Source organism: Geotrypetes seraphini, chromosome 10 (genome assembly GCF_902459505.1).
Source record: "Geotrypetes seraphini chromosome 10, aGeoSer1.1, whole genome shotgun sequence".
Taxonomy (NCBI): domain Eukaryota; kingdom Metazoa; phylum Chordata; class Amphibia; order Gymnophiona; family Dermophiidae; genus Geotrypetes; species Geotrypetes seraphini.
In genome coordinates, this window is record NC_047093.1 from 70,557,296 (window position 1) to 70,571,330 (window position 14,035).

General features: G+C 44.7%; 1 protein-coding gene across 7 annotated transcripts in view; it reads right to left on the reverse strand.

Moving 5' to 3' along the window:
- Positions 1-14,035, reverse strand: part of MVB12B (multivesicular body subunit 12B) — a 305,040-nt gene that overhangs the window by 240,350 nt on the left and 50,655 nt on the right. The window lies entirely within an intron of this gene.

Genomic DNA, 14,035 nt, shown 5'->3' on the forward strand with positions numbered 1-14,035 from the left:
AAAATCATATTTCACCCATTCATGTCAATGGAAAAAATGTAAAAAGCTGCCATTCTCACTGTAATTCAAAAAAGGCTTGACCAATTTGAACGAAACTTGGTATGCAGATCCCTCACTACCTGGGGTGATATGTTCTGGGGGTCTCGCGGCCCACCTGCACACGTGGGCGGAGCTACAAACAGAAAATCAGATTTCACCCATTCATGTCAATGGAAAAAATGTAAAAAGCTGCCATTCTCACTGTAATTCAAAAACGGCTTGACCGATTTGAACGAAACTTGGTATGCAGATCCCTCACTACCTGGGGTGATATGTTCTGGGGGTCTCGCGGCCCACCTGCACACGTGGGCGGAGCTACAAACAGAAAATCCCACAACTCTATGTTGCTTGCTCAAGGGTGGGTTCACCCAAGAATTTATATGTTCTTGCTCCAGGAGGTGAAACTAAAATTGTTGTTTATAATCACGTTTTGTGTTAGTTGTATTGTATTCATTTGTGAAATATTTCACATTATAATTTGAATATTGTACTTTTTATTAAGCTGTAAAAAAATAATTTCATTCACCACTATAAAGTATCTTTATTTGAATCCATTTACAGTGTTATTGCTATAATTAAATACCCGTGCAACGCCGGGGCATCAGCTAGTATCTTATAAATAATTCACATTTTTTAATGTATATATATACCGTATTTTCACGCAAATAACGCGCACCCGTATAAAACGCGCACACGGGTATAGCGCGCAGAAATCACGCTGATATGTACAAAAACTTTGGTATACCGCGCTCACGGGTATACCGCGCATGCTGCCCGACGCTCCTTTCGCCCGCCCTGACTTTCCGTGCGCTGTCCCGACTCTCCGTTCACCCCCCCTGACTTCCGTGCACTGTCCCCCCTTGAAGGTCTGTCCCCATCCTGAAAGCCTGATGCCCCCGCCCCCGACGTCCGATACATCCCTCCCCCCGAAGGACCGCCGATTCCCCAACAATATCGGGCCAGGAGGGAGCCCAAATCCTCCTGGCCACGGCGACCCCCTAACCCCACCCCGCACTACATTACGGGCAGGAGGGATCCCAGGCCCTCCTGCCCTCGACGCAAACCCCCCTCCCCCCCACCGACCGCCCCCCCCCAAGACCCTCCGACCGCCCCCCCAGCTGACCCGCGACCCCCCTGGCGACCCCCACGACCCCCCCACCCCCCTTCCCCGTACCTTTGGTAGTTGGCCGGACAGACGGGAGCCAAACCCGCCTGTCCGGCAGGCAGCCAACGAAGGAATGAGGCCGGATTGGCCCATCCATCCTAAAGCTCCGCCTACTGGTGGGGCCTAAGGCGCGTGGGCCAATCAGAATAGGCCCTGGAGCCTTAGGTCCCACCTGGGGGCGCGGCCTGAGGCACATGGTCGGGTTGGGCCCATGTGCCTCAGGCCGCGCCCCCAGGTGGGACCTAAGGCTCCAGGGCCTATTCTGATTGGCCCACGCGCCTTAGGCCCCACCAGTAGGCGGAGCTTTAGGATGGATGGGCCAATCCGGCCTCATTCCTTCGTTGGCTGCCTGCCGGACAGGCGGGTTTGGCTCCCGTCTGTCCGGCCAACTACCAAAGGTACGGGGAAGGGGGGCGGGGGGGGTCATGGGGGTCGCCAGGGGGATCGCGGGTCGGCTGGGGGGCGGTCGGAGGTTCTTGGGGGGGGACGGTCGTTGGGGGGGAGGGGGGTTTGTGTCGAGGGCAGGAGGGCCTGGGATCCCTCCTGCCCGTAATGTAGTGCGGGGTGGGGTTAGGGGGTCGCCGTGGCCAGGAGGGTTTGGGCTCCCTTCTGGCCCGATATTGTCGGGAAGTCGGCGGTCGTTCGGGGTGGGGGTGCGAGTGGTCCTGCCGGGGGGGGGGGGGATGTATCGGACGTCGGGGAGTCGGCCGGGCAAGAGGGCTTGGGCTCCCTCTTGCTCCGATCGCGGGTGCGGGTGGGAGCGCGTGCGAGCGGTCGTTCGGGGTGGGGGTGCGAGTGGTCCTGCCGGGGGGGGGGGGGATGTATCGGACGTCGGGGAGTCGGCCGGGCAAGAGGGCTTGGGCTCCCTCTTGCTCCGATCGTGGATGCGGGTGCGGGTGGGAGCGCGTGCGAGTGGTCGTTCGGGGTGGGGGTGCGAGTGGTCCTGCTGGGGGGGTGAATCGGGCGTCGGGCGGGGTGGGAACTATGTTTTAAAACTTTTGTATACCGCGCTCACGCATATAACGCGCGAGGGGTATGCGCGGTAGGTAAAAACGCGTATAACGCGCGCGTTATATGCGTGAAAATACGGTATATATATATATTTTTTTTTTAACTAATCTCAATCAATGTTGATCTTAGCTTAAGAATTCAAGCAGTTCTAAGCGGCTGGACCCGACATGTTTCGCAATCAGCTTCGTCAGGGATCTGCTCACTGCCGCTATCATCCGACCTGCACACCTACCGCTTCTTTTACAAAGCCGCGCTAGCGGTTGCCACGCAGCAATAGCCCTGAAGCCCCTTAAATCTCTATGGGCTTCAGGGCCGCTAGCGCGGCTTTGTAAAAGAGGTCGCAAGTTTTTTTTGAAGCAAGTCTTTTAGGTCTGTCATGTTAGTCCCAGAATTTATGTCATTTGATGTTTCTTTGTTGTTAAGTTCTATGTGTTTTGTATTTCCCTGTTTATGTTTATAATTTATGTAAAGATGCTTTGAAATTTGAAAAGGGGGGATAACAAAATCTTAATAAACTTGGAAACAATAGGTTGGTTATACTATCAGAAGAACGAAGTGGGAATTTACTAGATCTAAAGCTTTCTTCTGTTTAGCGTCAAGTCTATGGAATCAATTGCCAAGACAGATTCGTTTGGAATTAAATTTTAAGTCTTTTAAGAGTCTTTTGAAAACATATTTGTTTAATTTAGCATTTGGACAAGATATCCCACAGAATGATCATATTTACTGAAGTACCGGCAGACAATCAAGGATTGGCTTGGAAAAAAACAGTAATACAAAATTGTATCTAATGATTATTTAGATTTCAGATAGATCTGTTTCTATATATTGGTGAAGTTCTTTTCTATGCTATATTTTATTGTAAATCGCTATGGCAGTATGTCAAATTTTAATAAACAAAAATTTATTTAAAAAAAAAAAAAATTAAATATCAGCTCTTTGCTTAATAGTAACCAATTCCTCCCTCTGCCATCTTCAGTGATATGCCAGGCTTCTTGGGAGGGGGGGAAGAGAGAGAGAGAAAGTAAGGAAAATGGCATACCACCACAAAAAGTCTCTTTCTGCAATCTAATTCACAAACAGCAGTCACCTTTAAAATATTGGACCCATAAAAAGGTTACAAGACTAGCTCCTCACAAACAACTGAACCATCAGCTTGAAAAACAAATTGTGGAAAAGTCTCCACATACCCAATTCTTACTATTCATAAAATGGTACTCATACATGCCCTTTAAAAAAAAGAGTTTGTGGGGAAAAAAAAAAAATTTACAAATTTTCTTCTTCTAGAAAATAAGGAAAAAAAAATATTCATGCAACATAAAATGTGATACTGTTGGAAAAATAAAGACCAAAGGTTTACATTAAAATGCTAAATTCACAACATATTAATTCTTCTCCCCTTCTCAGGCGTTTGGAGCACTATTTTAATATAAATGTACCTTTGAGGTATTATTTATACTTTTTGCTAACATTTTGTACCATTTCATAATTATTAGCTATTCTGAATTATCTTCTCTTACCATTCCCTCCCCCCTCTTCCATGTGCTTGCTGCCAGTGGCCAGAACCAATGCCAAAGTCATTAGTGAACGCAGTAGGGTAACACTGTCGAGGGATGAGTTAGCATCGGAGATAGCAGTGCCAAAGCAAATACCTGTCAGAAGGTAAACCCAAGACTGGAAAGCTGCCGAAGCAGCAAGGTCATAAAAAGACATCAAAAGAACCTCCTGGGCTGTCGTGTCAGATTTCAAATCGCCCACCTCAAACAAGAATTTGTTGCCTTTACAACCAGCCTGTAAAATCAAAGCATATTTATAAGGTGGATATCAATGGTGAAGAGAGAAGATTTTTCTTTTTAAACAGGCCTTGCTGTATTGGGAATATTAACTTAAGTATTTAAAAATACCTGGAAGGAAACAGAAAAATATTTCCCAACAACTTGCTCTTGGACAAGGAAATTGAAGTCACAAGGACCAAAATGATGACCAAGGCAAAAAGGACAGCACAAAGAGACCAGCTGCAAACTAGTACCGGCCGAGAACATGGGTGTCAGGTCAAAAGCGCACCGGGATAAAGGCGCGCGCAGACAATTGAGCGCAGCGTGGAGGCGCGCGCCACAGAAAATTACTGTTTTTAGGGCTCTGGCGGGGTGGTGTGGGGGGGAGCCCCCCCAGTTTACTTAATAGAGATCGCGCCGCGTTGTGGGGGCGTTGTGGGGGGTTGTAACCCCCCACATTTTACTGAAAACTTCACTTTTTCCCTGTTTTTAGGGAAAAAGTTAAGTTTACAGTAAAATGTGGAGGGTTACAACCCCCCAAACCCCCCATAACGCCTGCGCGATCTCTATTAAGTAAACTGGGGGGGCTCCCCAACAAAAACCCCCGTCGGAGACCCTAAAAACTGTAATTTTCTTTGGCGCGCGCCTCCGTCTTGCACTCAGTTGTCGGCGCGCACCTTTGTCTTTCGCCGAGTTGTCTATGAACCAAGAACATGACCAGAAGAAAGCTTTTCCCCAGTCTTTAATTTAACTTTGCACCACCACAGTGGCCATTGTATTAAAAATCCAACTTTAGAAATTGAACGCCATTATTCAGCAAGTGGTTCCAGTAATGAAACGAACAGACCTTACAAAGCCACATTTGCTTTGCCTAACTGAGCTCTGTTAGCAAAGCCTTGAGGAGCTGCACATACATTCCCCATCCCCAAACATTGTGTAGGTCAGGAGTAGGCAATTCCGGTCCTCGAGAGCCGGAGCCAGGTCAGGTTTTCAGGATAGCCACAATGAATATGCATGAGATAGATTTGCACCTCAAGGAGGCAGTGCATGCAAATCCATCTCATACATATTCATTGTGGATATCCTGAAAACCTGACCTGGCTCCAGCTCTTGAGGACCGGAATTGCCTACCCCTGGTGTAGGGGAACAAATTTTTTTTTTAAGCGTTTAAAATGTGAAGAGATATCTTACCTAAAAGAGGAGGAGTTGTGTTACTTCACATTCAGTGTCTTTCTTTGACAATATCCCACTCTGATGTCCCAATTACCACTGCTGAAAAACTAAACTATACTGTATTATTTTTCTTGTATTCCACAAATTTCAGTACAGATTCAATGCAGATCACAAATGGCAGACTATTTTATATTTTAACCCCGTGGTATGCAAAAGTAGATTCTAACAGGTGCAGATGATGTATATTTTGAACTGATGGAAAGTTCAATTTAAGATGTTGTAAAGACCAGAGGAAAAAGATCCTCTGGTCTACATGGTAGTAAACCAGCTAATAATGAAGGATCCCATCAGAGGGTACCAGACATGAATTAAGATAGCAGGATGAAAGAGAAGGAACAATTCTTTGTGGGTATGTTGGTGTACCTGAACAAGTTTGCTCCTACCCACTAGGCCACTGGTCTCAAACTTGCGGCTCGGAGGTCACATGCAGCCCGTCAGGTACTATTTTGAGGCCCTCGGTATGCTTATCATAATCACAAAAGTAAAATAAAACAGTTTCTTGATCATATGTCTCTTTAGCTATAAATTACAATATTATTATTATTAAGACTTAGCCAAAAGGAAAGATTTATAAACTATAAAGAGTTTTACCTCATGCAAAATTGTCATTTCTTTAATAAGACATTAACTATTTTTTCTGAGGCCCTCCAAGTACCTACAAATCCAAAATGTGGCCCTGCAAAGGGTTTGAGTTTGAGACCACTGCACTAGACCAAAGGAATAAGATGGTACATACCAAGAGTGGGGCCCAATATTTTTTTTCATCAGAAAAATTGGCCCCTGGATCAAGACCCCATTCCTACCAGCATTACATACAACCCCTTATTCTTTAACAGTTAACCTAAAGTTATGCATCAATTTGCATGCATAAGTTACAGAATACAGTGGTACCTTGGTTTTTATGAGCATAATCCGTTCCAGGATCATGCTCGTAATCCAAAATGCTCGTTTTGCAAAGCAAAGTTCCCCATAGGCTTTAATGCAAACTCAGAAGATTCGTTCCACAACCGAAGTTTGCAATGGTGGCCCAGGGGTGAGTACCTGCCTGCGGGTGCTTCACAGCGATTCGAAAGTGGTGCCTTCCTTGCCTCGGGGTCCCCATGCGGCTGCCCTCCTGCTTCGGCGATGCCTCTGCCGCCGTCAGCGCTCTCCCGGCTCTCATCTAAACCGGCCGCCATCCTGAATGAGCATGCGCGACTTCACCTCTCTCCTCTCCTAAGTCAGCCGCTGCCCCGACACACGCTCACCACATACAAGCACGCAGGTAGTAGGTTTGGGGTGGAAGCGATACCCACTCGCTCCTGCCTTTTCTAACACCAATTTCAAAATAGCATCAGTGATCTCTAGTGCAGTGTTTCTCAGTTAAATCTTCGAGCAGCCATCAGCGACAGTGAGTGAGCCTGCTACCCTTGGCCTGCCCCAAAACTCTTCATTATGCAGCAACTGGACACTGCAGAATGAAGACTTCCATGGCACACCGACGGCTGCCCAAAGATTTAAAATGACAACAGCCGGGGAGAAGGTGGGGGGGAGAGGTGGGAGAGCTGTAACTTCTGACCGCCAACTGCCAATTTTTGGGGTGAGCAATGGCCCCTGTGGCTACCCCCATTCCGACATCCATGGCAGCAACAGTCAAAGGGCTCTCGCCCAGCTTAGAGTGAACAGTGAGTGGTAGTAGCACAAAACCACCACTAGAGTTTGATGCCACCATTTTGAACTTGGTACCAGAAGTGGCAAGAGCAAATGGAGATCACTTCTGCCAAGGCCACTAGACACCAGGTATCAAAAAAGTAAGCCAAGAGAGAGTCTAAGGGAAAGTTGGGACGAGGGGGGTGTAATCTTCACAGTGGGCTAAAGAGGGGTAGCTCCTCATTGCTACCATTGGTCCTTTTAATAAGCAGCCCAGAAACTTGTGAGGTTGATCTAATCTAATCTATTTGTGCATCGAGCAAACCTAAACAGGCTCAAGGCGACCTGCAGTGGGAAAGGGTATCTTGGGGCATAGAGGGAGGGAAGAGGAAGGAGGAGAAAAGGAGAAGGGCTTAATAAAACTAAGCAAAAGAAAAAGGTATGTATGTGTGGATATTATGCAGATATTAGTTATCAGAGTAGAGTTTTCAGTTTCCTCCGGAATAGGGCATGCATGGGTTCTGTTCTAACTGTCTCTGCGAAGTTGATCTCAAATTGTATTATTGCAGTACTGAGCTACCACCAATTAATAACCCCATTGGTAAATTAAGGTGCAGTAAAAGACTTACCAGTATCTACATTGATAACTAGTACCCTAAATTTGAACCTAAGGTAATGAAAGGTTATGTTATTTGTACAAGTCCCACAGAGTGTCAATAAGAGCAGCAAAACTGGAATTCTGGTTTACCCGATTTTCTACCTGCTGATCTGCTAGACAAAAAAAAATTTATAAATTGTTTTTTTTTGTTTTGCAATTTTTTTTACTAACTCAACTTTATCAATAATGTCCTTGCATAAAAGAATGTAGCTATATATTATTAGTACAGAGTAGTTGCAATTTAAAGCACTTGCAGGAAAACACACACACAAAGCAAGGATCCCTAGCTTGCCAGCTGGAACACATATGACTATGAAAAGATTTATAGGCACACACGCTTGCAGCGCTCAGATAATGAACCAGCTGTTTCATGGAAACTTAGCTTCCTTCCAGAGGGGGAAACTGTATTTTATTTTTAAATGAATCTCTCTCTGCTTATTATAAAAGTGGCAACATTTATAAGTGCTCAGCTACACTGGCGGGAGGAACAGTTGAGGAAAGATGCCCAGTTAAAAGCAAGATGCCCAGTTAAAAGCTGCCTGGAAATGTCAGCGGCGTGAAAGGTCATGCAATCCTGTTCCCATAGGCCACTATTGGCCTGGAAAAAAAAAAAAAGTGGCAAGAACTACTAGCCTTCCCCTAACCCTAAGCAGGCTAACCCAGTTCTCAAGTCACCACACCGCACTTATGAGCCTGTGTTTTAACCATCCTGAAGGGAAACCATCTGTGTGGGTGCAAAAGGCATTCTGGAAGAAAAGAGTGTGGTGGTGCTCAAGAGAAGAAGAGCATACAGATTCCTCAAGTTACCTCATTCCCTATTACTGATCCACAACAGCAGCAACTTCAGAAACAAAATTCATCCCAGGTCATGCTACCCTTCATGCCCTGACAGGCCCTACTGTTGTCCTGGCCTTGCACATGCTTCTCATTAACATGGAAACGCAAGCAAGCCCCACAATGGCTGCCAGGACCTGGGATAAATTTTGTTTGAGAAGTTGCTCCACTATAAGAGACAAGTCCAGAAGGCAGCAACTGTACCACCAGCATTTATGAAAAATTAGCAGTTGTCTTTGCCTAAATCCAAGTCTGAATTTGGCCTTTAAGGATCTGCATTGGTTGGGGGTGGGTAGTGTATTTTATTATAATGAAATACAGTGGTACCTTGGATTACGAGCATAATCCGTTACAGGAGCATGCTCGTAATCCAAAATGCTCGTTTATCAAAGCCAGTTTCCCCATAGGAAATAATGGAAACTCTCTTTGATACGTTCCCACCCCCCGAGGCCAGCGGCGCTGCTCTATATCCCCCACCCCCCATGAGAACCGGCATTGCTCCTCCCGAAGGCCCCCCCTGCGATCCGGCATCCTCCCCCCCCGCGATCCGGCACCCTCCGCCGCGATTGGGCACCCCCCCCCCCCGGCCACTGCTTACTGTCATCTGGACACCAGCGCCGGCATGTCCTATGCGTTGGTGCCGGTGCCCGAAGATCGGCCTCCTCTTCTTGCTGGGCCTTGAGCATCTGCGTTCTCTCTGTGAACTCGCAGGCCTTGAGCATGCGCAGATGCTCAAGGCCCAGCAAGAAGAGGAGGCCGATCTTCGGGCACTGGCACCAACGCACAGGACATGCCGGTGCCCAGATGACAGTAAGCAGCGGCAGGGGGGGTGCCCGATCGTGGAGGGGGGGTGCCGGATCGGGGGGGGGGCGCTCGTAAATCGAGCCATGCTCGGTTCCAAGGCACCAATTTTGCGAATGTTTTGCTCATCTTGCAAAACACTCACAAACCGGTGCACTCGTAAACCGAGGTACCACTGTAATTGAGACAGATCACTGGATTCTATCAGTGTTCTTCCGGCACTGGTCCACGATCCAGCATTTGAAGAACACTGGGCTAAGTTGTGGGCCAGACCCCACCCATCTCCAACTCAGACCCCACCCCCATAATAGTACTAATTGTAACACCATTTTTTCCATTCATTTTTCATATATATACACACACACAATATAATCGTATTAACACCACATAGTGGTTAACCACAAAATTAAACTATACAAAGCACACTGTATGCTTCTCAATATTCATTCCTACCAGAACACAGATGCAAATATGGGCCCAAAATCTAAAGGCTCCTTTTAACGCTATCGCAGCTTAGTAAAAGGAGCCCTAAAAGTGCGAAAATATACAAACAAACCCTAAGATGCAATACTCTGCTAGCAGTACAACCCCAGAGAAAAAGAAACAAATGCAGTTCTTCCTGAACAGTGCAAAATACAGACAGCAGATGTAAATCAATAACTAAATTCAAAAATAAAATCATTCCCCCTACCGTTGTTATCTCCCTCCCTCCATGCTGTGCCTTGTCTTCTAGCCTGCTCCCACCTGGCTGTTTTATGCCGCCCCCGGTGTTATCTTCAGGCCGGCTCCCTCTTCCTCAGTGCTGTAGTGCACAAGGCCATGAGCAGCGGCTCCTCACGCGTCCCGCGCCTCTTTTGGAAGCCTTCCCTCTGACGTTGTGACGTCAGAGAGAAGGCTTCCAGTTCAGGCGCAGGATGCACATAGGAGCCTCTGCCCAAGCTTTGAGCACTGCAGCACTGAGGAAGAGGGAGCCGGCACGAAGACAACGCCGCATCGATGGCACCGTGGACCGGCAGCTGAAGAACACAGTCTCGGGCCCGGTCCTGTAGACTGGCAGGAAATTTCTGCAGACCGGCAACGGTCCACAGACCAGCGGTTGAAGAACACTAATATAGATTACCTAAGTCCAACGCACTATTTTGGGCAAAAATCAATTACTGGATTTAACCACCATTTAATTTGGCAATAATTAGGAGTTATGCCCTATTCTATAACATGCACACCTAAATTTCATAACATAAAACTCCAAAGGAGGCGTGACCATGGGAAAGGCATGGGCAAGTTGAGGGCACTCCCAGAAATTAGGTACAATGTTACAGGATGCCTGCATTTGTGGGTCTAATTGCTATCAGTTACTAAGCTAGTATTCTGTAAACGTCATCCCGCACAGAGTAACCTTTACAGAAAATGAGCTTAGCATGAATCATCCAAGTGCCCCACACTACAAAATCTAAAAACTATGCAATCTGAATTAAAGCTTGAAAAGATAGAACTGACTTTTTTGTAGTCTTATATTTATACTGTTAACCAGGCTGGTTAAGTTCTAAATATGAACACTTAACCAGCCAAGTGCTGACTCTACCCTCAAAACAGCCAGTTTTGATTTTGGCGCAAACTGGTTGGTAAGGCCCGACTTTAGTACAGGAAGAGGCAGTCGGAGCATACAGCGAGTGATTTCCTTCACTCGCCAGCGCTCCAGCTGCCCTCTCCTGCCTCCCCTGCCTGGTCATTTGCAGTCAGAAAATACCACGAATGACCGGGACCACGCACCGCCAACCGCAAATTCACGGGGGAGCACTGTACCTTTTTTAAAAAAAAATGATTTTAGAACTGTAAACTGGTTTGATCTGCAAGTTAGCAAAAATGGTATAGCAAAAACCAAATAAACTACTTTCCCACTAAATCTTTAATGATGCCGTATCACCAGTTTATGTTGCCTATTCTACTTCAGGTGCAAGAAGATATTTGCACCACACCAATTACTACAAAATATCAAAGGAATCAACCACCACCCAGTGATGGGTCAGGCCTGGCATCATCATATAACCTCATATAAATACAGTAAAACCTTGGATTGCAAGTAACTTGGTTTGCAAGTGTTTTGCAAGACAAGCAAAACATTTTATTAAATTTTAACTTGATACACAAGCAATGTCTTGCAATATAAGTACATACAGTACATTACAACTGAGCCGATGGTTCTTTTCTCTCTGACGCTGCAGGAGTGTAGTGACTGTTCTAAATGAGTGAGAGCTTGCAATACAAGTACATATAGTATTTTGTATTAAAGTTTTTGGGTTGTGGAATGAATCGTCCGAGTTTCCATTATTTCTTAGGAGGATATTTGCTTTGATTTACTAGTGTTTTGGATTTCAGAACGAATTATGCTCGTAAACCAAGGTTTTACTGTATAGTTTCAAGTTTAATTTTTATATACCGACCATCAACTTGCACCTGGCCGATTTACAATGCTAAAACTGAAAGGTTACTACTATTTAGAAGTCTATTTCTTTTCTTGATCTTTATTCTTGTGGACTAAATAAGACATTATTACTTTTCTTTATAAGTTTCATTGAATATTATTTCTGGATCTGTTGCATTGTGTAAAAGTAATGCTTGTATTTAAAATGGAAAATCTTATAAATTTTAAAAAAAAAAAAAATGAAAGGTTAAAATAAATTGTTATAAGGGGAGGGGAAATGTGAACATTAAGGGCTCTTTTTACAAAGGTGCGCTAGCATTTTTAGCGCACACTCCAGATTAGCGCGCGCTATAGCGCACACTACCCAAAAAACTACCGCCTGCTCAAGAAGAGGCGGTAGCAGCTAGCGCACGCTATTCCACGCGTTAAGGCCCTAACGCACCTTTGTAAAAGGAGCCCTAAGTGGACAAATTACAGATACGAACATGAGCTTGAGGGGAAAGGGGGAGGGGAAGTTAATAATTACATCATTAAAAAAGGGAAGGGGGAAGGATATAACATCAGTAAAGGGGATTGCTTCTTAAAAGCAATTTATATTTATTTTGCTAGCTGTTGGAAGGAAATATTTAGATGCTATGGTATGCGTCTTGGAATAAGAATGTTTTTAGTTTAATCTTGAATTTGTCGAGTGAATTTTCAAGGCAGAGTGGCATATTGAGGTGGCATGGCGTTCCATAAAATTGGGGCTTCAACGGAAAAGTAATTTTTTCTAGTGTTGTAGAATTCTTTGATGGAAGGTATGGTCAGTAAATTCTGATCAGCCGATCTAAGGGTCCGGGGTGGGCAAAAAGGAATGATGAGTTTATCAAGAAAAGATGGGAGACACAAAAGTTTAATTTTTAAGACCAGTATTAAAGTTTAAAGGTGAGATGGTGGGTAATGGGTAGCCAGTGGGCTTCTCACGGAAGAGAAGAAACATGATCATATTTCCCAACTTGATAGATAAGTTTGATTGCCGTATTTTGAATGAGCCTAAGATGACGTAATTCTTTTTGGGTAATTCCATTATATAGAGAGTTACAGTAATCTAAATGAGAAATGACCAGTGAGTGAACGAGGGTTGTGATAGCATCAGTTTCAAGAATTGAGATTAAGGAACGAATGAGCTGAAGTTTGTGGAAACAGGCTTTTACGACAGTTTATCTGGTCATGAAAGGTTAAATCTTTGTCTTTGTCGAGCAATTTTATTTTTGATTCCTTTTTTATTGGACAGGATTTAATAAAGATTTGTCCATTTATCATTTCATTGTTCCTGATCGAGAAGAGGATACCACAGGATTTATTGATGTTGAGGGAAAGTTTATTTATGTGGAGCCAGTCACAGATTTTGTCTAGTTTGGTGTTAATTTCTTGTATTTCGCTAATATTTGAAGAATCAACAGGGTGAAGAAGTTGGATGTTGTCTGCATAAGCAAAGACAGTAAAGCTAATGGACTGAGCTAGAGTGAGAAGAGGGGCAAGAAAAATATTGAATAGTAAAGGAGAAAGAATGGAACCCTGAGGAACGCCGAAAGTTTGAATAATGGGAGATGAGGTTTTCTCTTTCGAGTAGACTTTGAAATGACGGTCTTTGAAGTAGAAGGTAAACCATGAGAGGGCTGAACCTGTGATACCACAGTTCCTGAGACAATCAATAAGGAGGTAGTGGTAACAGTCTCAAAGGCAGCTGACAAGTCTAGAGAGATAAGAAGGACAGATTTTTGGTGATCATGGAAGTAGTGTATAGTAGTGGTGAGACCAAGTAGAGATAATTCAGTGGAGTAGTTGGAGCAGAAGCCAGTTTGGTATGGGTGCAGCGCGTTGGTTTTGTCGAGAAATTCTGTGAGCTGGTTCAGTACTATTTTTTCCGTAAGTTTAGAGATGAGAGGAAGGTTGGCAATGGGACGAAAGTATGCTGGCTGTGTATTATCTAGATTTTGTTTTTTTAGTTTTGGGAAGACTAAAGCAGATTTCCAAGCTTTTGGAACAAAATTAGAAGTAAGATTTTTTGTTATCATTTCCAAAATGAATGGGCCAAAAATAGGAAATAAATTTTTTTAGACTTTCAGTTGGGTTATTAGGGGCATTTATCGATTGGAAGACTTTGAAGAGGTCTGGTAAGGAAGGGGGTTTAAGATTAGAGAGAGTGCTGAAGGGTAAAAGATTTGTCTGGTATGAGGAATCCAGAGATTGTATGGGTACGGATTGTCCTAGGTTTAATCTGATACCCTTTATTTTCTGGTCTAAGAAGTTAGCGAGTTCTGAAGCTGATGGTTGTATAAGTAGAGGGGGAGGTTTCTTATTTGAGTATGGGGCACTAACCAGTCACAAGGGAACATGAATAGTTATTATCATTATCAATGCAGTGCTGCACAGGCACATACAATGGTCAGTGACAGATAACATTACAAATGTACTGTATCAACCGT